This window comes from Sorex araneus, chromosome 3 (assembly GCF_027595985.1).
Source record: "Sorex araneus isolate mSorAra2 chromosome 3, mSorAra2.pri, whole genome shotgun sequence".
Taxonomy (NCBI): Eukaryota; Metazoa; Chordata; class Mammalia; order Eulipotyphla; family Soricidae; genus Sorex; species Sorex araneus.
Genome location: NC_073304.1, coordinates 209,808,724 through 209,833,088, shown reverse-complemented (window position 1 = coordinate 209,833,088; position 24,365 = coordinate 209,808,724).

The following is a 24,365-nucleotide window of genomic DNA, read 5'->3' as shown; positions in this document are numbered from 1 at the left end:
TACAAATAGGACAGTTTGCATTAATATGCTCAACTCACCACCAACGTCACCGTACTCTCGGTGCATATGTATGTGTTTTGGGTGATAGACAGTGATGGTCAAGCACCATGTGGTACTGAGGATGGAACCTGGGACTCCTACATGCAAAATCTGCACTTTAGTCATTTGAGCTATCTCCTCAGACCATATTATGTCACTTTTAATCGCACACTATGTTCCCTTCATAATGTACCATGAAGAGACAAACTTAACTATTCCACTTTAAATAATAAAGAAAAAAATCTAAAATAAATGCTTCCAGAAATTGACTGACAATTCATGGCTACATCATTCATGAAAAAGAAAACATATGAAATATCTTATGTGAGGCCTATTCCTCCAACACTCTCCTAATAATGTGAAGAGTGATCAGGGTGAATACCGGGGCCCGGATCTTGCTTTCTTGAGACAAAAATTAGATGTCAAGTCATGGCAAGTGTCAGGATTCTGTAGAGAAGGAAGCCACAACAAAAAGGAAAAATCTCCATAAATATCCAAAAGTGCTACCTCTGATTTTTTTCGAAAAAAAATTTCCATGTTTTGTAAATGTATCTCTTTGTGAATGCACAAGACAAAACTAAGCAAATAAAAATCTTGAAATAGAGGATTATAGCCTGAACTAATTCCTGAACTCTCACAGAGCAGGGAGATGATTAGAACTGACAAGACAGAAGGAAACATTTTCTTTTAACACCTGAGAAATCACAAAGGAACTCCAGACTTGTCTACCATAGAGAGCTAACTTATTTCTAGAAATAGCTAATGTATGCTTTTCTGGAAAAATCAAACCCCAAAAAAGCTTAAGATGAGCCTTGGATAGATCAGCCTGTTTGGCAAATAATTTCCCTTCTAGCCAAAGAATGCCCATCCATTTTAAGAAAAAGATGTCAAAATCCAGACAGAAAACAGTATAATATTTATAAAGTATACCATACAATAAAAACTCTGGCATATGTCAAGAAAACATAGCATCATCTAGAAATTAGTTAAAAGAAACTGATTAGTTAAAAAAATTACTTAAAAGTAATAAACCTGGAAATAATAGAGATGAAGCAAAGAAATAATAGAGATGAAACAACCTGGAAAAAAGTAGCACCGTATCACTGTCGTCCCATTGTTCATCGATTTGCTTGAGCGGGTACTAGTAACGTCTGCATTGTGAGACCTGTTGTTACTGTTTTTGGCATATCAGATATGCCATGGGGAGCTTTCCAGGCTCTGTTGTGTGGGTGAGATACTGTTGGTAGCTTGCCGGGCTCTCTGAGAGGGATGGAGAAAAGTACTTTAAAAAAATTATTTTGTTTAATGTGCTTAAAGATTTAACACAATTTTAATGTAGATAAGTGAAAGACAAAAGAACCAAATATGATATAATCTGTGAAATGAAAATTCTATTGGGTAAAATTAATAGTAGATTGCAGGAAAATTAGGTGAGATCAGACTATAAAAAAATATTATCAAGAAAATAAACCACTTCATACCAAAAGTGCCAAAAGTGTGCCAATTTGTCAAAAAAGTAACAATTGGTGGCATGACTATCCAATGACGGAACTTCAAAGTATATTGAATAAAATCCTAAAACTTCTTTACAAAATACTTTAGTGCAGTTTTCCATTTCTAAGTATTTAGCAAGAGAGATGAAGCACCAATCCCTCCATTACTTGCACAAGAATGCTCTGAACACTATTTGCATTAGATATAAACTAAACTCAAGCCAAGTGTTCATAATGGATCAATGAGTAAACTAAAGTGTGGTATATTAATGCAAATGAAGTACTTGAGAAGTAGAAAGATAAAAATTACCTATAAAAGCAATAGTGATTGCATTTCATAACATCTCTTCCCATCATCATCTTCATCATCATCATCATCATCCTGTTGATTGTTGAATTTCTCGAGCAGTCTCAGTAACGTCTCCATTTGTCCTAGCCCTGAGATTTTAGAAGCCTCTCTTTACTCGTCCTTCCCAACGATGCTGCAGTGGAGGCTCTTTCAGGGTCAGGGGAATGAGACCCATCATTGTTACTGGTTTTGGCATGTGAATACGCCATGGGGAGTTTTCGAGGACCTCCCATGGGGGCAGGAAACTCTCTACCGAGAGCTTGCCAGGTTCTCCCAGAGGGAGAAGTAGGCCGCTCGCTTCTGGAGCCTACTTTCAAGTCTCTGAATGTTGGCCATTGATGGGATTACACAGCGCTGGGGGAAGTCCCTGGGTGTGACTGCCTAGCTACTGGAAAATAAGAAATCTGGGTGAAAGAGGCACTGTCCTGATCCGAGCAGCCTTGGAGGTCTCAGCCCCGGATCCCACACACCTGGGTTCCTCTACCAGTACCTCCATGCATGAGACTTGTCCAAATGTGTGGGGAGGGGCCTTGAGCATGGCTGTGGCTAGGGTCTGGAGGTCTTCGGCCACTGGGAGCACTGCTCGGGGTGGGGAGGGAAGTTGGAGCACATCCCCTCCAAGGGTCCCCCGGAAAGACAGCCAGGCACAAGGGCGAGAGACTCTCTGCGTCGCTTTCTTTCGGGAGCTTGCTTTTAAGTCTCTTCCCAGCACACCAAAACTTGGGCATATTACCTGTTTCCTCAGACTACTGTGTACCCTGCTCACCATCAGTGAGCAGTGTACTAGTGGTACACTGGTGAGTGTGTACCACTCACCAGAAGTTAGTGTCGGAAAAGTGAAGAATATAGCTTTAAAGAGAAATTTTCTCTCTCAAATCAATTTTTTCTTCTCCTTCCTTCCTTCCTTCCTTCCTTCCTTCCTTCCTTCCTTCCTTCCTTCCTTCCTTCCTTCCTTCCTTCCTTCCTTCCTTCCTTCCTTCCTTCCTTCTTTTCTTCCTTCCGTTCTCCCTCCCTTTCTCCCTCCCATTCTTCCTCCCTCCCTTCCTTCCTCCCTCTCATTCTCCTTATATTCTCCATGCAACTGCCTCCACTAAGAAGAGGATATTCTTAATAGAATAGTCAGTGTATTTAGAATCATTCTCTTATACCGCAGTCCAAATTCATACTCTGTATGATGTCTCCCATCTTCTAACTTAACATTTTCTGACCAAGAATATGTCAATAGCTAATTTATTTGTCCTCTGACTTAGTTACAGGAATAGTGTAAAGGGAAAAGGCTCAGTGAAGATGAGAAAAAATGTTTAGTATTGAGCAATAGCACAGCAGGTAGGGCGTTTGCTTTGCATACAACCAACCCGGGTTTGATTCCTCCATCCATCCCTCTAGAAGAGCCCAGCAAGCTACCAAGAGTATCCTGCCTGCATGGCAGAGCCTGGCAAGCTCCCTGTGGTGTATTCGATATGCCAAAATCAGTAACAAGTCTCACAATGGAGAGTTTACTGGTGCCCGCTTGAGCAAATTGATGAACAAGGGGACAACAGTGCTATAACAGTGCTAAAAAAAAATTGTGTAAGGATGGAGAGACAGTATGGTGATGAGGCACTTGCCTTGCATGCCGTAGAGCATCCTTTATGGTTCTCCAAATATTCCAGGAGCTGTTTCTGTGCACAGAGCAGAAGTAACCACTGAATATGCAGGGTGTTTTTTCCAAAAATAAACACAAATTAAAAATTAAAAATTGTGTATGGTAAAAAAATACTATATAAGCTAGATTATACACGTCTCTGTTCACTGACTCCACTATTTTATTCAGATTGAGTTGCTATAGTTAATAAGAAATTTATTAATTTAATGAATTCACATATTATGACCCATAAGAAAATATTTTAGTAGAAAGAAATAAAAGACTAATACAGAGGCATTTTTTTTTCTATCATCCTAACTCTCACTTACCCATGAAATTTTTCTCTGTCACACTCCTGCTGCCCTTGCAAACTGGCTCCAGGGTTCACTTCAATCCCTTTAATACTTTGATTGAACCTGAACCAAATCTCTTCTTTTGATTCCTCTTAGGACACCTAATGCGTATTGAAGATTTCTAAGACTTTTCTAAACACAGAGGGATAACATAACTGAAGTCAATGAAATGCCTCCAAGATCTCTAAAGCACTTGACTTTCAAATGATAAGATTCTTTCGTATTGGGCAACTAATTTTCATGAAAATAGTTTTATCAGGTTCTCCTCTTTCTAGATACTACTCAAAGTCATAAAACTGAAGTAAATTCCCTTAAATTTACCTCTATCACAGCACATTTATCCATTCTGACTCTCCTGAATATCTAAAACCTGGATGACAGCTGGCTCCTACTCATCTAACACTTTCAGTTCAATTTTCTAGTCTGAGAGTTAAGCATCTTTGTAAAATGAATATAAACTTGACGTGTATATTAACACGGTTCTTAACAACTATAGAGAGAGTTGTTATTTTGTTCCCAGTATGGGTCCTATAGTGTACCTATTTCTCTAATATTTATGTTAGAAACAATTTACCCATGCCATGGAATGGTTACCCATTCTTTATAAAGAACCATTAAAAAAATAAACCTTTGTACACAAAAGGCCAATCTGGAAACATTTCCTGAAACAAGGATGAGGATACAATCTTGTCATTTCTGCTTTTCTTTGAAAATAGCCCTTTCATTATTGAAAAAGTGAGTTTTAATGTCTGATCCTACTACCTTTCCAATTTCCACAAAAGAGCTTTAATAATTTTAGATAGTACCAGGTCAAATTATAAATTTACATTTTATAATATAACACCAAGAAATTTTAAAAAGTGCTAAGGAGAAGGGGGTGGGGGGCGACAGAGCCAGAGAGAGAGAGAGAGTGCCTGTGTCTTTGTTTCTAGAGAATGAACCCATGTCACTACTGCTGAGACTCATCCCAGGCCCTAAGCAGAATATCACCTGATTCCACCTTATGGCATTCTGTTATCACTGCTGTCAAAGTCATCGAGCGTTGACAAAGCATGAAAACAACTCTGATGATTGAAGATGTAAGAAAGCAAATAATGGGTTTTTGTGCCCATGTGTGTGTGTGAGGGAGAATCTTTAATCCCTGACAGCATATCTCAAAATTCCTGACAGCTGCCCTACCATGATAGTGTAAATATTTTGCTGGGTTATTCTAGCTCTCATGAATTTTAGACATGAAAATTGACAGTCAAGAAGGAAGAGGAGATGCATGCCACTGCTGGGCAGTTTTCTACTTCATTCTGATGGAAAGCATGAGAACATAGAGCTAGATTAGAGCAGAGGTTAAGGACTAAACTCCCTTTGAATTTTATTAAGTGTATTCTGCAAGGCTTGGGGGAACCCCGTGTGGTGTCCAGACAAGCACCACTAGGAGTAATTCCTGAGTGCAGAGTTAGGAATAACTCCTGAACATCCCAAAAAAAAAAAAAAAGCAGCAGAAAAAAAAAGTTTGTTAAGACCTCCAATGTTCCGTGTTTTGATTTACCTCACCAGTGTGAAATAAATGAAAGTAGAGGGCACCATGAGTTAATTCTAATACATTTTATAAGTCTTTACAAAGCTTTCAATGTCAAGAAAAAAACAACATTGAAACCTTTGTAAAGGCCAAAAAAGTGTGCAAAATAACTTTTGAAGTTGGAAATAGTACAGGGCTTAGTTTGGACATAGCCTGTACCAATTCAGTCCCTGGTTCTGGGCATGGTCCCCACAACAATGGCAAAGAGGGATCCTGAGTACTTTGGGGTGTGCCCAACACTTCCACACTTCCCAGAAAATAGTGTTAGCAATTTTTTTTTTCACAATGAAACTTGAAGCTGGAGCTATAACCACAATGGGTAGGGCGGGCATTTGCCTTGCAGGCAGCCGACCAGGTTTGATTCTTCTGTCCCTCCAGAAAGGCTGGAAAGCTCCCCATGGTCTATTTGATATGCCAAAAACAGTAACAAGTTTCATGATGGAGACGTTACTGGTGCCTGCTCGAGCAAATCGATGAACGGGACAACAGTGCATAATAGTGCTTTATAATTCTAAGCCATTACTCTTAGTACAAATACCTGTTGCTTTTTGTTTGTGTGTGTGCAGGGGAGGAATCTCTCAAGTGGTGTTCAGACAGAACTGGAAATTATTTATTTTTATTTTTTTTATTAGAGAATCACACTGTGATGTACAGTTACAAATTTATGAACTTTTGTGTTTGCGTTTTACTCATACAGTGATTGTTTACCCATCCCTCCACCAGTGCCCATTCACCTCCACCAAGGATCCCAGTATCCCTCTCACCACCCTCACCCCATCCCCCACCACCCCACCCTGCCTCTGTGGCAGGGCATTCCCTTTTGTTCTCTCTCCTTTTGGGTGTTGTAGTTTGCAATAGAGGTGTTGAGTGGCTTCATGTCCGGTCTATAGTCTACTTTCAGCTCAAATCTTCCAACTCAAATGGGTCCTCCCGACATCCTCTACTTGGTGTTCCCTTCTCTATCTGAGTTGCCTTTTCCCCTAGCATGTGAGGCCAGTTTCCAAGCTGTGGGGCAGACCTCCTAATCCTTATCTCTACAACTCTTGTGTGTTAGTCTCCCTGGAAATTCTTGATCAACAGGGCTGGCGGTACCATGTGAAGCACCAGGAGGCAGTACTGCTCAGCTCCGAGGCAATACCAGGCTCACACTGGCAGTGTGCAGTGATAGGGTCTGCTACATGCCTGGCTAATGCTTTAATTTCCACTGTTAAATCTTTGTACTCAGCAGTTTTCACTCCAGAAGAACTACTGTTACATCTTTACATCTTCTCCAATATCACTACCACTTCTAAAATTGTACCTCATCAAAATTTCAACGAAGAATCCAAAAGGACGATATTTGAAATGCAACTTTAGGCTGTTATGTTAGTATCTTTTATATGATGCAGAGGAAGGAGTACCCCCAAATAAAATTCAGTGAAAAAAAAAGTTTTAAGTAATGAAGATAATTGAACCGATGGAAAGATTCAACCAAGAAAATGAGAAAAGGCCAAAAGGTATTTTTGGGAATCCAAAGCTTTTACTGATAAATTAATGAGGTCTTTAGCCTCTAAAATATTCAGAACTCCAAAAAGAAATTAATTTTTAAAGCCCTTATACCCCAGATAACAGCTTGAAAATACCATCTTAATAATTTTTTTGCATTGCATGTTTTTATCCTATGTAATCGATGTTATACTTAATGCAGCGTGACATTTCAAGTGATTAAGGGCCTGGTGGGGGCATTAACAATGCAAGACCTTATTTGCATTTACAATAATGATTTTATAATGGCGTTTTATTATATTAATTATGAATACTGGGAGTCAGAAGAGAGCAGAAGAAATTCAAGAAACTCCACACTTGATAAAATAGCAGTTACCAAAATTGTTGACACAGGTGGGCATTTGCACAAAGGAAAACAAAAGCTTTTATGACTGTTAATCATTTCAAGCGTGATGTGCTGGAGAGTAATCACCAAATTAATTTATCTATTGCTGCTGCATTTTTAGGCATTTCTGTTTTCCCCCATGGCATGAATGGAAACAGAGATCTTTCGGTGGCTACAGCTTCTACATTTGAGTAGGTTGACATGCAAAGTGAAGTGAATTGGCACCACATTCTTTTATGTGCTCCTTCCCCAGTCCAGTGAATCAGCAAAATATCTGCCAATTTCTCTGTTCTTGTCTTACAAAGTGTTTGGGCAGTGTATCATTTTTACGTGACAAATTACCAATCCCAACACCAGCATTTCCCAACTGAGAATCAGACTAAGTTATCTAGTGCTGATGTGAACTTTTAGATCATAATTAGACACAGTCTGAATCATTTGAAACCTCTCTGTGACAGGCATGGACCTTGCTGAGTGTCATCTGAAAGCTTTGTCTGGAGACAAGCACAGGTAAGACTACCAGCTACAGTATCATTTGCAAGAGGAAACTTTCCTAGGTAGCCTCATACCCGCAGAATGCAAGCAAGAGAGCTCATCTAACAGTGAAGATAGCAGGATGGCAACAGAGCCAATACTTGTGCATAATTATGAATCGTGCTGTTCTTTAAACGCAGTGGAGACTAGGAAATGGTGCAATTTGCCATGCCCATTTGTTACTCCAGCATTAGTCTGCTTGTAATACGATTTCACACTTTAATTCATCTGAGAATCTAGCGGTGTTTTACAAGCACTAATTACTGGGAATCTCACAGTGCTTAACTAAGACAAGCAGAGGCTTCCGCTCAGAGCCTATTTTTAAAGCTGGTAAATAAGGAGAGAAAAGTCACCCTTCTGAAGAGCACGGGTAAAGAGTTAGGAGTGGGGAGAAAAAGCTGATGGATATCACAGACTTTTCTTTTTTAAAAAAATCAATGTATGATGGAATGGAATCATGGCCTTTTATCTTATTTTATTTTTTTGTTTCTGAATGCTTAGGGTCTGTGCTCAAGGATCACTCCTAGTGGTGCTCTGGGGACCCATATGGGTTGCCAGGGATCAAATTCAGGTCTGCCACTTGCAAAGCAAGAGCCCACTGTATATCTCTCTGCCCTCAAATTAATAAGATTTTAAAATATATATTTAAAAAGTGGTAAAGGAATCTATTTGGGATGACAAGGGAGATGCTATGTAATACTTTAGAAGGACATGCAAGGCAAGAGTAAAACACAATGCCTTGATCTTCACAAGGAACTTGGAATTATATTGGGAGGCATTATTGCAGATGTTGAGGATGGATTGTTTTCAAGAAAAAAAAACTAAACAAAACAAGAAGGTTGCTCAGACCTTGGCTATTGTGAGTAGTGCTGTAAGGAACATAAGAGTGTAAATACCTCTTTTAAATGTCATTTTGAGGGGTCTTGGTGTAGATGTCATGAAATGCAATAGTTGGGTCATAAGGAAGTTCACTTCTTAATTTTTGAGAAGTCACAATTTTGTTTTGGCTTAAACATACTTGGCTTCTCCAAATAGAGGCTTAACATTCCCACCAACTGGAGAATATCCAAGAAAAGAGGAATTGATAAAGAAATTATGGCATCTTTAATTATAATGGAGAAAAAAAAGTGGCCAGTAGCAACAGACCCTAAGAGCTGTCCACAGAATTGTCTGTTAATAAGGTGGAGGAGGGGATTGGCAGGGGACAGGGGATAAGGGGACCTTAAGACATCGATGGAGGAGTGATAGTACTATGGTGGAGAGTACGGTGTTGAAACACTGTATGCCCAAAACTAATATTAACCGCATCCTAAAACATGGTAAATAAATAAAATTGAAGAAAAAAGTATTAAAGACATGCTGCTTTATCTTTTAAAAATCAAATTAAAACACTAATTTAAAACAAAACAAAATTAGCATATATACAAAATAGAATACCCCTCAGCTATAAGAAAAGAGGAATACATGCAATTCAAGGCAGTGTGGATGATACCAGAAGGTATCATGATGAATGAAGCCAGAGAGACAAATATAGAATGATCTTTCTTACATGTGAAATATGGAAGAATATAGGCCAAGGTAACAATTGGCCAGTGGTAGCAGACCTTGGGAGCCAGCCCATATAACAGAGTTGGCTAAGGGCAGCAAAACAAACTGCACTAATCATGTTGCTTTAAGAACATAGTTTGTGACTGGAGAGATAGCTCGATGGGCTGGAGTGCATTCTTTGTAGACCAGGGTTCAAGCCCTGGTACCATGTGGTTCCTAAGCACAACTAGAAGCCATTTAAGAGCACTGAGCACGGAGTCGTCCTTGAGCAACTCTGGGTATGGTCCAAAATTTTGAGAAAAGTTTTTTAAAAAACTTGGGTAGGTTGGACTGGAGAGATAGTATTGTGGATAGGGTTCTTGCCTTGCATGTGACTGACTCAAGTTCATTCCCCAGTACCATATATGGTCTCCTGAGCACTGCCAGGAGTGATCCCTGACTGCAGAGCCGGGAGTAAGCACTGAACACTACTGGGTGTGGCCCACAGATGAACAAGCAGATATACATTAAGAAGAACCAAGTTGAAGGGGGCCAGAGATACAGCTGGATAGTAGAGCACTTGCCCTCCAAGAATGAAGTCCTGAAGTTCCTTCCCTGACACTACAGTAATTAAGTAAATAATTAAACTTTTATTTGAGCAAAAGGTAAAGTTGTTGAGAGCCAGAGAGAGAACATAGGGTTAAGGTGCCTGCCTTGCATCCTCCTCACTGCATATGATCCCCAATTATGCCGGGTATCCGAGCAGCTTTGACTATGGCACAACCCCAGGCACCAAACAAAAGACAAAAACACATCAAAAAAAAAATAGGGCTGGAGCGATAGCACAGTGAATAGGGCATTTGCCTTGCACAAGGCCGACCCGAGTTCAATTCCCAGCATCCCATAAGGTCCCCCAAGCACCACCAGGAGTGATTCCTGAGTGCATGAGCCAGCAGTAACCCCTGTGCAATGCCAGGTGTGACCCAAAAACCAAAAAACAAAAACACAAAAAACCCAAAAACACAATCTTTGAACTTTTTGGTTTGGGGGCTACATCTGGCAGTGCTTAAAAGCTACTCCTGGTTCAGTGCTCCAGGAATCATGTGGTGCCAGGGACTTAATTTAGGGGTCCTGCATGCAAAGCATTTACTTATGATCTTTGAGCCATCTCCTCGTGTCTGGCCTTATTTTCACTTTTTTTTTTATAAACTCCACTTAACCATTGAACCACATTCCTACCCAATGGAATTTTTAAAGTAGTTTTAGGTTTACAGAAAAGTTGCGCAGAAAGTACAGAGTTCCCATTCAGTGACTGCCCCAATCTTGCAGTCCCCATCTTTAGTGGCATCTTGTGTTAGTGTGGGACATGTGTCATGACTGATGAGAGAACAGTGACATATTATTGACTAAAGTTCACAGTCTATATTAGGCTCACCCTTTGTACTGTGAATTCTTTGGTTTCTGACAAATGTATAATGATATGAATCCAACATTATACTCTGGGCAACTCAGGACTGGCCCCCAGACCACCCAGTACCACTGAGTGTGACACATTTTTTTTTCTTTTCAAAAAAACAACTGATATTTGTCTTATATCAGATATTGAGTTGATTGGTAAATTATTTTGGATTTTCTATGCAATTCATAATACCTACTCTAAATACTATTTATTCCCTCATCAGTTCTTATGCTTCTACACTGATTAGCTCCTCCTTTATATAGATTAATGAAAAAAAAGAGTAGGAAAGAGAGTCGGAGAGACAAGTAGGGTGCATGCCTTGCACAAGGCCAGCCTGGATTTGATGCCCAGTATCCCAAGGTCCCCAGAGCCCTGCCAGGAGTGATCCCTGAGCTCAGAGCCAGGTGTAAGCCCTGAGAACTTCTGGATGTGACCCCCAATTGAGGGGGAAAACAAAAAAAAAACTAGTAGGGAACTGTTCTCTAAGTCCTAGTTTTTTTTTTATTTTGAGAGGTCTGAGTAGATCTTCCAAGTAGGCTCCGGGGACCCTCAGGTTACTCCCAGTGATATTCAGAGAAGACAGTTCAATGCTTGATCCCACCAATATGTTCCTGTTCTGGCACAGGGGTGCTGGGGGCCAGCCTTACCCAGAGGTTCTCAGGGGGACTATGCATTGTCAGGAATCAATTTGGGGTCTTTGTGCATAAAGGCATCTGTCCCTGAACCATGGTACCTCATTTCTACTTTGTTTTGTTTTTAGCCACACCTGGAAGTGCTTAGGGCTTGCTCCTTGCTCTGCACTAAGATCACTCTTGGGGGAGCTTGAGGGATCATTAGGTGCCAGAAATTGAACCTGGGTGGGCTGCCTGCTGAGCAAGTATCCTACCCACTGTACTATCGCTCTGACCCCTCATTCCTATTTTTTTTAAGAAATTCTTCTATTATATTTATAATAGTTAAGATCTGGAAACAACCCAAGTTGTTTGAATTGCCCAAGACAAAAATGAATAAATAAGGAAGTTGTGCTATAGATACATAATGGAATACAGAGCAAATCTCATAATTTATTACAATTTAGATGGAACTGGAGAGGGTCATGCTAAGTAAAGTGAGATAGGAGAAAGACAAATACTGAGTGATCTCACTCTTTTGTGGAGCATAAAGACACAAAGGAAACTGAGTAAGGAAATAAACCCTAAGATACTACCAACAGAACTGAGGCTGGCAGGGATGGGTGGGGATGGGAGAGGAAGACGGGTGGGGGGAGCAATCTTGAGTGACAAAGGGTTGTGAGTGCGGTGACAGAACACTGTAATCCAAAAACATGAATATTAAAATGACTGAGGCAGATGGGGCTGGAGTGATAGCACAGCGGGTAGGGCGTTTGCCTTGCACGCGGCCGACCCGGGTTCAAATCCCAGCATCCCATATGGTCCCCTGAGCACGGCCAGGGGTAATTCCTGAGTGCAGAGCCAGGAGTAACCACTGTGCATCGCCAGGTGTGACCCAAAAAGCAAAAAAATTAAAAAAAAAATAAAATAAATAAAATAAAATGACTGAGGCAGAGCCGGAGAGATAGTACAGGGATTAAGGCTCTTCTCTTATGCTTCAAACCTTGATTTGATCCCTGGCACTGCATATGGCCTCCTGGGAGCCATTGCAGTCATTCCTGAGCACAGAACCAGGAGTAGATCCTGATCACTGCCAGGTGTGGCCTAAAACCCAGACCAAGCAAAACAACCTCTCACCCTATGGCAAAGCATGATAATACATACATAAAACTGTTATGCACACATGTGCATGCACAGATATAGGTGTGTGTCACCTCTCCCAGCAAGCACTGCACATGTGTGAGCACAGCTTGAGAGAGCAGCCCTTGGTAAGCATGTGTGCAAACACCACAATTAAGTGTGTAACCTCAGTCATGAACCACAACCTAGGGAGCTGGAGCAATAGTCCAGAGGGTAGGCATTTGCCTTGCACGAGGTAGATCCAGGTTCAATCCCCCACCCCACAGCGCTCCTGAGCATTGCCGGGTGACCAAAGAAAAAAAAAAACAAAGAACCACAACTAAGTGCATGTGACTCTTAATCATGACAATAACAAAGGCAAATGGAAAGTGAGAGGATTTTTTTTAACAAACATCTTATGTCCAGTGAGATATAAAGGGATTTCTATCTGAACCCACTTTTCAGATATAAGAGCAAGCAATAGAAGGCTGTAGAAATAGTATAAGTCTTAACGTGTATCCCCAGGCTCCCCTAAGCACAGAGTCAGGAGTAAGTATGGTCCAAACACTAATAAACAGCAGAAATCAAATATGGGAATATAAAACCAAGGAGTACTTGAATAAAGTCATATTTTTTGGTCTGTAGTTTTTGGAAGCCACATCCAGAAGCGCTCAGGGGTTACTCCTGGCAGGCTTACAGGACCATAAGGGATGTCGGGGATCAAACACAAGACAGCTGCATGCAAGGCAACCTACCTGCTGTACTATCACTCCAGCCCCTTAGACAAAATTTTTGCAGATATACGTTCACCCAGCTGAGAGTACAGTATAATAAAGGTGAAACATATAATATTTAATATTAAAGTCATTTGAATGTGAAGATAGATTACAATGAAGATGAGATTTTTGATTAAAGAAAAAAGTAAATAATACACTTCTTTGGAGGTGGGACTATGGGTGGGAACCAGGAGTCAACCCAAGTTCTTACACATGCGAGGCTGAGCTCCCAATGTATTCTTATGTTAATGAATATTTATTTGGGGGACACTCCTGGTTGTGCTCAGGTCACTCCCAGTGATGACCTGGTGCTGTTTGGTGGGGTGTGGTGGGGAGCCAGGAATTGTTCCCAGGGCTTGATTCTTACAAGACATGCTCTCTCACGCAAGTCCCATCCCTGCCTGAAGGAAATTTTCTTTCAACAAAAGTTGGGACAGGAAAGTTTGGAAACCTGCCTCATGTGCTGGGGGAGAAGACAGCTGGGATGGAGAAGGGATCACTAAGTCAATGATGGTTGGTGGGATTGCTTGGGATGGGAGATGTGTACTGAAAGTAGACTAAGGACCAAACATGATGGCCTCTCAGTATCTATACTGCAAACCATGATGCTCAAAGTAGAGAGAGAATAATAAGGAAGGTGCCTGCCACGGAGGCAGGGGATGGGATGTGGGGTGGGGATGGCGGAAGGCATACTGGGGGCATTGATGGTGGAAAATGCACACTGATGGAGGGATGGGTGTTGGATCATTGTATGACTGAAACTCAATCATGAAAGCTGTGTAACTGCATCTTACAGTGATTCAATTAAAAAAATTATTTTAAAAGTTGGGACAGAAAAAAATGATAAAGTTCCAAGTACTATATTTAAGAACAGTTCTCCAGAATTGGAGCTATTTATAATTATTCTTGTCATTACAATATGTAGAGAAATTTTTAGAAGCCACTATACTTGGAAATAAACAAATAGTTTCTCTCTTGTTTAAGTCTACATGGTCCGTGATAAATACCCCAAACAATTCTAACTTTTACCTATGTTGAACTAACAGAGAGATGTATGTAATAATTTATATAATCAATATTTTTTGTTTGCCTTTGGGCCACACCCTGCAATGGCAGGAATGGGGACCATGTGGGGTGCCAGGGGTTGAACCCAGGTAAGCTGCATGCAAGGCAAGTGCCATGCCTGTTTTACTATTGCTCAGACCCCATATAATCAATTTATTTGAGAAAGTTGTGGACTGCTTTTTTCTCTTGGTATGAAATATTGTTTTAACTTACCATCCTGTGAGGAATGGTTCTTAACTATGAACCTGACCAACTGTTACTGAAATCACCAACAAGAGTTACACTGAATAAATCTAGATTTATTCAGTATGTCCTGTACCGGGCTGGAGCGATAGTCCAATGGGTAGGGCGTTTGCCTTGCACGCGGCCAACCCAGGTTCGATTCCCAGCATCCCATATGGTCCCCTGAGCACCGCCAGGAGAGATTCCTGAGTGCAGAGCCAGAAGTAACCCCTGTGAATCCTCAGGTGTGACCCAAAAAAAAGCAAATATATATATATATATATATATATATATATATATATATCAGAACATCCCTATCAGTTATGGTTACTGGTAAAGAAAAGTTAGCACAGTTCATTCCAAAAATGAATAAATTATAAAATAACCAACCCCCAAGAGTTAACGACAATAAACTCGTACCCAGAAATTTCAAGGAAGTTTGGAACCTCTCTTTGAGAAAAGATCTAGAAAGAAATATAGTCTTGTCCTTCCTTCCTTGTTCCCATAATTTTCTTAATACAGTCTGGGTTTTCTCCTTGGGTCATTTATGCAAGCAGCAAAAGCCATTCCAGATATTTGTATCACCCCATCAGCTGGCTGTAATTCCATGTCTTTGGTAGCCAAAATCTGTTTGTGTTTCCTATAGTAGGACCAGCTCCGCCTGTTCCTTAGCCTGGTCCCCCTACTGTAATTCTGAGTCCCCACCTTTATCCAAACAAGAATACATATTCAGAGACAAGAGAGATGGCTCAAAGGAATAAATGCATAAACAGAGGCCCAGGCCTGATTCCCAGTATTGCATGGTCACAGAGTGTAACCAGAAACCAGCTGAGTAACCCCTGAGCCTCTGAGTAGGTGTGACCCTGTGCCCCTCACCCAAAATACGCATTCACATGTTTGCTTTTTAGGTAAGAAAATCACCCAGTCCTTCCTTTTCATAGTGATCCGTGTACATTGAGATTTTGAAGTCTGGTAGATATTGTTGCTACTACCCAGACCCTCAGAGCAGGGAGCATAGTCCTCAGCCCCTCATCCTCCTGGATAAGGAAAGCTGTAGCTACCCCCTCCTACTGGGTTAGGAGACAATCTGAGTAGGCTTCCTGCCTACTCAGGGGCATCACGCACCCTGGCCCTGCTCATTTAAATTTTTGGAACTGCTTGTTGTGTGTGTAAGATGACTGTGTTTTGTATTGTTTAGGTTTGGGGGTTATTCCTGGCTCAGCACTCAGCGATCGCTTCTGGCAGTGCTCAGGAGACCATATGAGATGCTGGGGATTGAACTTGGGTATGGCACATGCAAGGCAAGCACCTTACCTGCTGTACTATCTCTCCAGCCCCAGATGATGGTGTTTTGTGCATTTATGGGTACAGTGTTCTCCATATAACCATTAAGTCAAAACTTGCTAATTAAATTGCTTAACTAATTCTCCTTTCTAATTATCTATCAATATTGAAAGACATTAATGTTACCCACAATTATCATTTTAAAAAATCTAATTCTGGATCACACGGCTGCTTCTCCCAGAAGGGAGCATAAAATGAGGCCCCCATAGCCATACCACGGGACTCTGCTCCAGAGTGGGGGGTGGGTGAGAGCCCTCCCAGCCCCAAGGGACCAAACCCGGGAGCTGACCTTCACAACCCAACCGCTGCCACGCTCCAGGTAGCTTTCCACATGCTTGGGTCGAGCCTCACATATGAGTGAGCATATTCCTGGACTGCACGGCCACAAAAGATGAAAAAGTGGCCACGTGACACATCATAAGACACTCCATACCCATTCTCCATAAATACCACACCATATTTGATGGGGTTCAGACAATAGACAATAAATCATAGAGAAAAATATATATGTATATATACATATATACATATATTCAGACATATATACCAAAGCTCAGATCACCCAAACTTCAAAAACATGTTAGATTTCCTATAGACTGTCTTAATGACTCCTGCAAAATAGAAAAATCTTCACACTGTTTCTCATATGAACACTTTTTTTGTAAGCGTATTTAGCAGTTCTTCATAAAAGACAATACAAAATAAATTACTGTACACATGCCCAACACGTGCCCAGCACATGCTGTACATGTGCCCAACACTACTGTACACGTGCTCAACATGTGCGGTACACGTGTACTAAACATGCTCTAAACGTGCTGTACACGTGTTCAACACGTGCCAAGAACGTGCCTAACAAGTGCGGTACACGTGCTCAAAATGTGCCGAACACGTACTATACACGTGCTCTACACGTGCCCGGCACGTGACCGACAAGTACAGTACACGTGCTCAACACGTGCCCAACATGTGCTGTAAACGTGCTCAACACATGCTGTACAAGTGCTCAACACGAGCCCTACAAGTGCTTTACACGAGCTCAACACATGATGTACACGTACCAAACACGTGCCGTATACGTGCTTAACACGCGCCCGACATGTGTTCAACACGTCCCAAGCAAGTGCCGAACACGTGCTGTACATGTGCTCAACACGTGTTTTTCACGAGCCGAACATGTGCCGAGCACATGCCGAACAAGGGCTGTACACGTGCCCAAAATGTGCCGTACACATGCTGAACACGTGCCAAGCACATGCCGATCAAGTGCTGTACACGTGCAAATCACGTGCGGTTAATGTGCCCAACACGTACCGTACAAGTGCTGAACACGTGCTCAACACTTGCTTTACACGAGCCGAACACGTGCCGTACATGTGCCGTGCACGTGCCCAACACGTGCCGTACACGTGCCGAACACGTGCCGTACACGTGCTGTAGGCGTGCACCACAGGTGCTTTTCACGAGTCGATCACGTGCCGAGCACGTTCCGAACACGAGCTGTACACGTGCCCTACCCGTGCCGTACACATGCTCAACACGTCCGAAGCACGTGCCGAACACGTGTTGTACACGTGCCGAACACGTGCAGTTCACTTGTCCAACACGTGCTGTGCACGTGCTCAACACATGCCGTACACGTGCTCAACACGTGCTCAACACGTGCTATACACGTGCCGAACACGTGCCGTGCACGTGCCCAACACGTGCACAACACGTGCCGAGTACGAGCCGAACACGTGCAGTACACGTGCTAAACACGTGCTCATCACATGCCAAGCACGTGCCGAACACGTGTTCAACGGGTGATGAACACGTCCCGGACACGTTCCATACACGTGCTCAACAGGTGCTCAACACGTACCAAGCACGTGCGGAACAGGTGCTGTGCACGTGCTTAACACGTGACAAGCTTGTGCCGTATATGTGGCGAAAACACGCCGTACATGTGCTGTACACATGCCGAACACATGACGTGCACGTGCCCAACATGTGCCGTACACATGCTCAACACGTGCTCAACATGTGCCGAGCTCGTGCCGAAAACGTGCTGTACACGTGCCGAACATGTGCCATGCACGACCCAACACGTGCTGTGCACGTGCCCAAAATATGCCGAGCACGTGCGGAACACGTGCTCAACACGTGCCAAGCACGGGCCGAACATGTGCTCTACACGTGCTGAACACGTGCTGTACACGTGCTGTACACGTGCCAAGCCTGTGCCGAACACGTGCCGTACACGTGCCGAACACGTGCCGTACACGTGGCGTACATGTGCCGAACAAGTGCCGTGCACGTGCCCAACACGTGCCGTACACGTGCTCAACACGTGCTCAACACGTGCTGTACACGTGCCGAACATGTGCCGTGCACGTACCCAACACGTGCTATGCACGTGCCCAAAATATGCCGAGCACATGCGGAACACGTGCTCAACACGTGCCAAGCACAGGCCGAACATGTGCTCTACACGTGCTGAACATGTGCTGTACACATGCTCAACATTAGCCACGCACGTTCCGAGCACGTGCAGTACACGTGCCGAACACGTGCCATGCACGTGCCCAACACGTGCCGTACACGTGCTCAACACGTGCTCAACACGTGCCGAACACGTGCTCTACATGTGCTCAACAGTTGCTTTACACGAGCCGAACACGTGCCCAACACGTGCCGTACACGTGCTGAACACGTGCTCAACAGGTGCCAAGCATGTGCCGAACACGTGCCGTACACGTGCTGTAGGCGTGCACCACAGGTGCTTTTCACGAGTCGATCACGTATCGAGCAAGTTCTGAACACGAGCTGTACACGTGCCCTACCCGTGCCGTACACGTGCTCAACACGTCCGAAGCACGTGCCGAACACGTGCTGTGCACGTGCCCAACACATGCAGTACACGTGTTCAACACGTGCTCAACACGTGCCGAGTACGACCCGAACACATGCTATACATGTGCTCAACACGTGCTTCTCAGGAGCTGAACACGTGCCAAGCACGTGCCGAACACGAAATGTACACTGCCCAACACGAGCCATACACGTGCTGAACAAGTGCTCAACACGTTCCAAGCACGTGCCGAACACGTGCTATACACGTGCCGAGCACGTGCAGTTCACTTGCCCAACACGTGCCGTGCATGTGCCCAACACGTGTGTACACGTGCTCAACACGTGCACAACACGTGCTGAGTACGAGCCGAACATGTGCTGTACACGTGCTCAACACGTACCATGCACGTGCCGAACACGTGCAGTACATGTGCTAAACACGTGCTCAACACGTGCCAAGCATGTGCTGAACACGTGCAGTACACGTGCTCTACACGTGCCAAGCACGTGCCGAACATGTGTTCAACAGGTGATGAACACGTCCCGGACACGTTCTATACACGTGCTCAACAGGTGTTCAACACGTACCTAGTACGTGCGGAACAGGTGCTGTGCACGTGCTTAACACGTGACAAGCACGTGCCGTATATGTGCCGAACACACGCCGTACATGTGCTGTACACGTGCCAAACACGTGCCATGCACCTGCCCAACACGTGCCGAGCACGTGCCCAAAACGTGCCCAAAACGTGCCCAGCACGAGCAGAACACGTGTCAACATGTGCCAAGCACGGGCTAAACATGTGCTGTACACTTGCTGAACACGTGCTTTACACTTGCTCAAGACGTGCCTAACACGTGCTGTACACGTGCCCAACACCTGCCGTACACGTGCTTAAAATGTGCCGAGCATGTGCCGTACACGTGCTGAACATGTGCCCAACACGTGCCATACACGTGCCAAACACGTACCAAACACGTGCCGTACACGTGCTCAACACGTGCCAAGCACGTGCCGAACATGTGCTGTACATGCAGCAGTTTTAACTCCAAACCCTAGCTTCATATTCCATCTTCCCTATATGTCAGAAACACATAACTGGAATTAGGGTTTGGAAATATTAATTGCACTTTCAGGGGGAATAAAGATAGCCACGTGTGTGTGTGTGTGTGTGTGTGTGTGTGTGTGTGTGTGTGTGTGTGTCTAGGAACTGGACCCAGGGCTTCTGGCATGAAAGGCACATGCTCTATTATTGAACTATGTAGATGGCCCAGTTAAAAAAAAATTCGGTTTTGGTGGTGAGTTTTGGGTCACACCAAGCAGGACTCAAGAGTTACTCCTGGCTCTGTGCTCAGGAGCCATTCCTGGCAATGCTCAGGGGATCCTGTGCAGTGCCAGAGATTGAACTGCATACAACTGCATACATATGAGTTGGCTGCATACAAGACAAGTGCCTTAATCTCTGTACTATTTCTCTAGCCCTCTTAGAATATTTTAAGAGACATATTTATTTAAATATAAGTGTGTCAGGGTAGTAAGGCAGCTATGTGAGCTCATGAGCAGTGATAGAAATTGATTTCAGGGGTTCACCTTTTTCCACTTATGGCCCCTTTTCTCCCAAGAAGTGCACCAAGGGCAAGAACTGCAAAAACACCTCAGATTCATTGTTGATTAAAAAAAGATACTGTGGAGCAGGATACCTACACACATGTAGATGAATATGATTAAACTCCTGAAATTTCACAAAAGTGTTCATCAATGATCAGTTAAAATAAAAAAATAAACTCCTTACAGATATATAAATTTTAAAAATAATAGTGTAAATTATTCTATGATCATACATTTTTTAAAATTTATATGAACTAGGCTGGGGTAAAGAGATAGTAGAGTGGGTAGGGCACTTTCCTTGTGCCCAGGTTCTGTCCCTACCACATGATGGTGCTCATCAAACCTCAAATATCCACTGAATGTCCGCTGTTTGCCAGGTGGCATACCAAGTGCTGTGGGAAAAACCTTTGTCTAAAACATGGTCTTTGTCTGTAATGAAACGTCACCCGGCAACATCTGAATAACTGAAACGTCACCTGGCAACATCTGAAAAATTAGACACAGCAGCCTTTTGTTTTGTTTCTTTGTTCGGGGACCACACCTGGTAGTGCTTAGGGTTTAGTCCTGGCTGTGTACTCTGGGATTCTGGCAGTGCTCAAGGGATCATCATATGGAATGCCGGAGATCTAACCCACAGTGGCCACGAAGGTGCAAGGCGAGCACCTTCGTCACTGAGGGGATCGCTGAGGTCTGAATTAGTTTGAAAAGGTGGCTCAGAGGGAAAGGCAAGAAGTTGGCGTTGGCAGTGTTCTCTACACTGTGGGATTAGGCCACACAATCACTAGGGTCAGGGGGCAAGGACGCCAGAGGGACACTGAGCACAAACCTCGCTCAGCAAACACACAGCCTGGGACTCAATTGCATTGTTTCTCCTCAGCTCAAAAGCAGAACAAAACAACATAGGAAATACAATTAAAAATGCCCCGGAAGACAATCAGAGAAGAATAGCAGATGTAGTGACGTTACATACCACCAGCGATCAAGAATTCCCCCCACCCCCCACCCCTTTTTACACTTAACACACATAAGGACAGCAGGTAAATTTGTATTCCCACATGTGATGGTGGTCCAAGTTTCCTCTATTTATTCAAGTGAAAATGAATCTGCTAAAAGAAACCCAGTTAAATAAATCTTGGTGTCAATAAAGGGGAAGTGGCGGTTTAGGGAGCACAAAGCTTGTGGGCAAAGGATCAACCACCTGTACATTTCTGAGTATGTCCCTGGGAAAGCAGGAACCGCAGTGGGCTTCGGGCTGGTATTGGCAGGCTGCGTAGGAAAGTGCGGGAAGAAAGTTTAGGAGGGAGAGGGCTGCACCAAGCCAGAGGCGGGCGGTTGGGAGAGGCATTCCTTGGGCTGCCAGAGTGCAGTGAGTGACCTGACACCAGTGACTAAACGCTTATGGAGCCAATCAGCGGGCCCCAGTGAGACTTCATCTCCGGAGTTTACCTACCTCAGTGGCTTCCAGCAGGAAGGCTCCAGCCAACTCCAACACACCTCAAAGTGCCAGGGGCCGGTAGTGTTTGCTGGAGGTGGGAAGCAAATGTTGCGCTGCCCAGAGCACAGAGACCCATATGTTGCTTCCACGAAGGGTAAAAGTCAGGGAAAACAGTCAAGTGGAAAACTAGAATCCTTTCAATTCCTTCCCCTATGCCTCCCCCTGCCCCCCCCCCCCCCAATTGCAACTGCCTCAGAGATTCAGAGCTCTCTTTAGTCCCCTGTAATTAGCTAAGCATTGAGGAAATTCTGTTCTTTCACTCTTGGCCAAGGTAATGGTATGTGCCCCAGTGTAATTCCTTTTTTTAGCGGGGGGGGGGGGGTGTAGAGGAGGGGGTGTTAGGCCATATCCAGCAGCACTCAGAGGTTACTCCTGGCTCTGCACTCAAGGATCACTCCTGGCAGAGTTCAAGGGTACATATGGGTGTCAGGGATTGACAGGTCTGGTGTGTGCAAGGCAAGTACCTTATCTGCTGTACTATCCCTCTAGCCCCTGCCCTGTGTAATTCCTGAGAATGTGCCGGGCTCATTGTTGAAAATGAATCACTCATCCCCTCCCCACATACCATATGCCCTAATCCCTAATCCCTGGGACCTGTGAATGGGTTGCAATATCATTCCATGATGATGTTATGTGATATATCATAGTTGTCCTTATCAGAAAATGACCTGGGCCAGGGATGTGGTTCAATGGTGGTGCACATGCCTCCCATGTGGAAAGATCTGAGTTGGATACCTGACTCCACATCCACACCCACACACACACCCACACCCACACCCACACGTACACACCTTCTGTGGGGAGTCCTTAAAAGCAGAGAGTTTTTTTCTCTGGGGAAAGTCAGAGACATTTAAAGTCCGAAAAAGATTTGAGGCATCACTGCTGGCTTGAAGAAGGCTGAGGCACCTGACAAGGAATGCAGCCAGCCTCAGGGAACAGTGGAGGAGCAGCTCTTGGCTCACGGCCAGCAGGGAAACAGAGACCTAGTTCATACCTGACAAGGAACAGAATTCTGCCAAGAGGAACAATGAGCTTGGAAACAGATTTTCCCACGTGCACCTCCACCCTCCCATCCCTAGTCAAGCGTCTCCTTGAGGCCACTTGCATGATATCAGGACCAGAGAATTCCACGATGCCAAGCTGGACTTCTGACCTACAGATAATATGAGCTAATAAATGGGTGTTGTTTGAAGATGCTAAGTTTGTGATTTGTTGCACAGCAATATAAAAGGAACACAACCACTGATCAGGATTAACCCTGTTGTAGACAGGCTACTGGGTGGCCCTTCAGCCTTCTGTTCATCTGGGGTTCCATTCTGTTGTCAACCCGAGTGGCTACGATCTGTTCTCGGGCATTAGCAGAGAAGCCTGGTTCTTTATTGACTGTATGGAGAGGACAAGCACGAAGGGAAGACGGGAAGGCATGGTAATTTGGCATGCGAGTACTTTCCATATTCATTTCATTTAGCTTAAAAATAAAATGTGAACATCTTTTGAAAAGACAAGTCAGGAAGGCCTCCCCAACAATCCAATGGGTGGTACTAGTATTTCTGCAGGTGTGAAAGCACAGAGGAAGTGCTATGTTCTCTCGTAAAAGAATTGGCTATGAGTTTGTTCTGCAGGTGCTGTCTGTTCCTGGACTTGTGAATTGAGCTTCCTGATTTTCTTAACCTCTCTGAACCCCAGTCAACTTATTTTGTTTTGGGGTCACACCTAGTGGTGCTCAGGGCTTACTCCAGGTGGTGCTCAGGGAAACATATGGGGTGCTACGGGTTGAATCTAAGTCAACTGTGTGAAAGCAAGCACCTTGCCTGCTGCGCGACCTCTTTGGTCCCCTACTTATATAAAAATAGAACAATATATAGTAAGATATCACTTGTATCACTTGTCATTCTATTGCTCATTGATTTGCTCAAGCGGGTACCAGTAATGTCTCCATTTGTCCCTGTTGCATGCTAGTGTAGCCCAATGGCGTCTGCTCACTCCAGGAACATGAAGAGCCTCAAACCTTTCGTTCAGGGTCTTGATGAAGAAATCTGACCATCTCATAGGTGGACAGCCACGCATTCTTTTGACATCCCTTGGAATCCAGTCAGTAACAGCTCCAGTCCAGCAGTCATGTCCAAGTCACATTATGTGTCTGGCCCATCTGATTTTCGACACCTTGGCAGATGAGACGGCATCCCTGATTCTCGATCATCAATGGAGGTTGGAACTCTGGATTCCTTCTCTCGCTTGAGTGAAATATGATATTCCAAGAATAGCTCTTTCAATTCCTCTTTGGGAGACCTGAATAGAGTTCTCATTCTGTTTTCGTAGGGCCCAGGTCTCTGAGGCGTATATTAGTGCAGGAAGAATGGTGAAGTCGAAAAGATGTGCCCGGAGCCGGAGGTTCTTCATCCTCTTAACAACTTCTTCAGTGCTCTTGAAGGCGTTCCACGCCACTCTCTTTCTCCTGCACAGCCCAG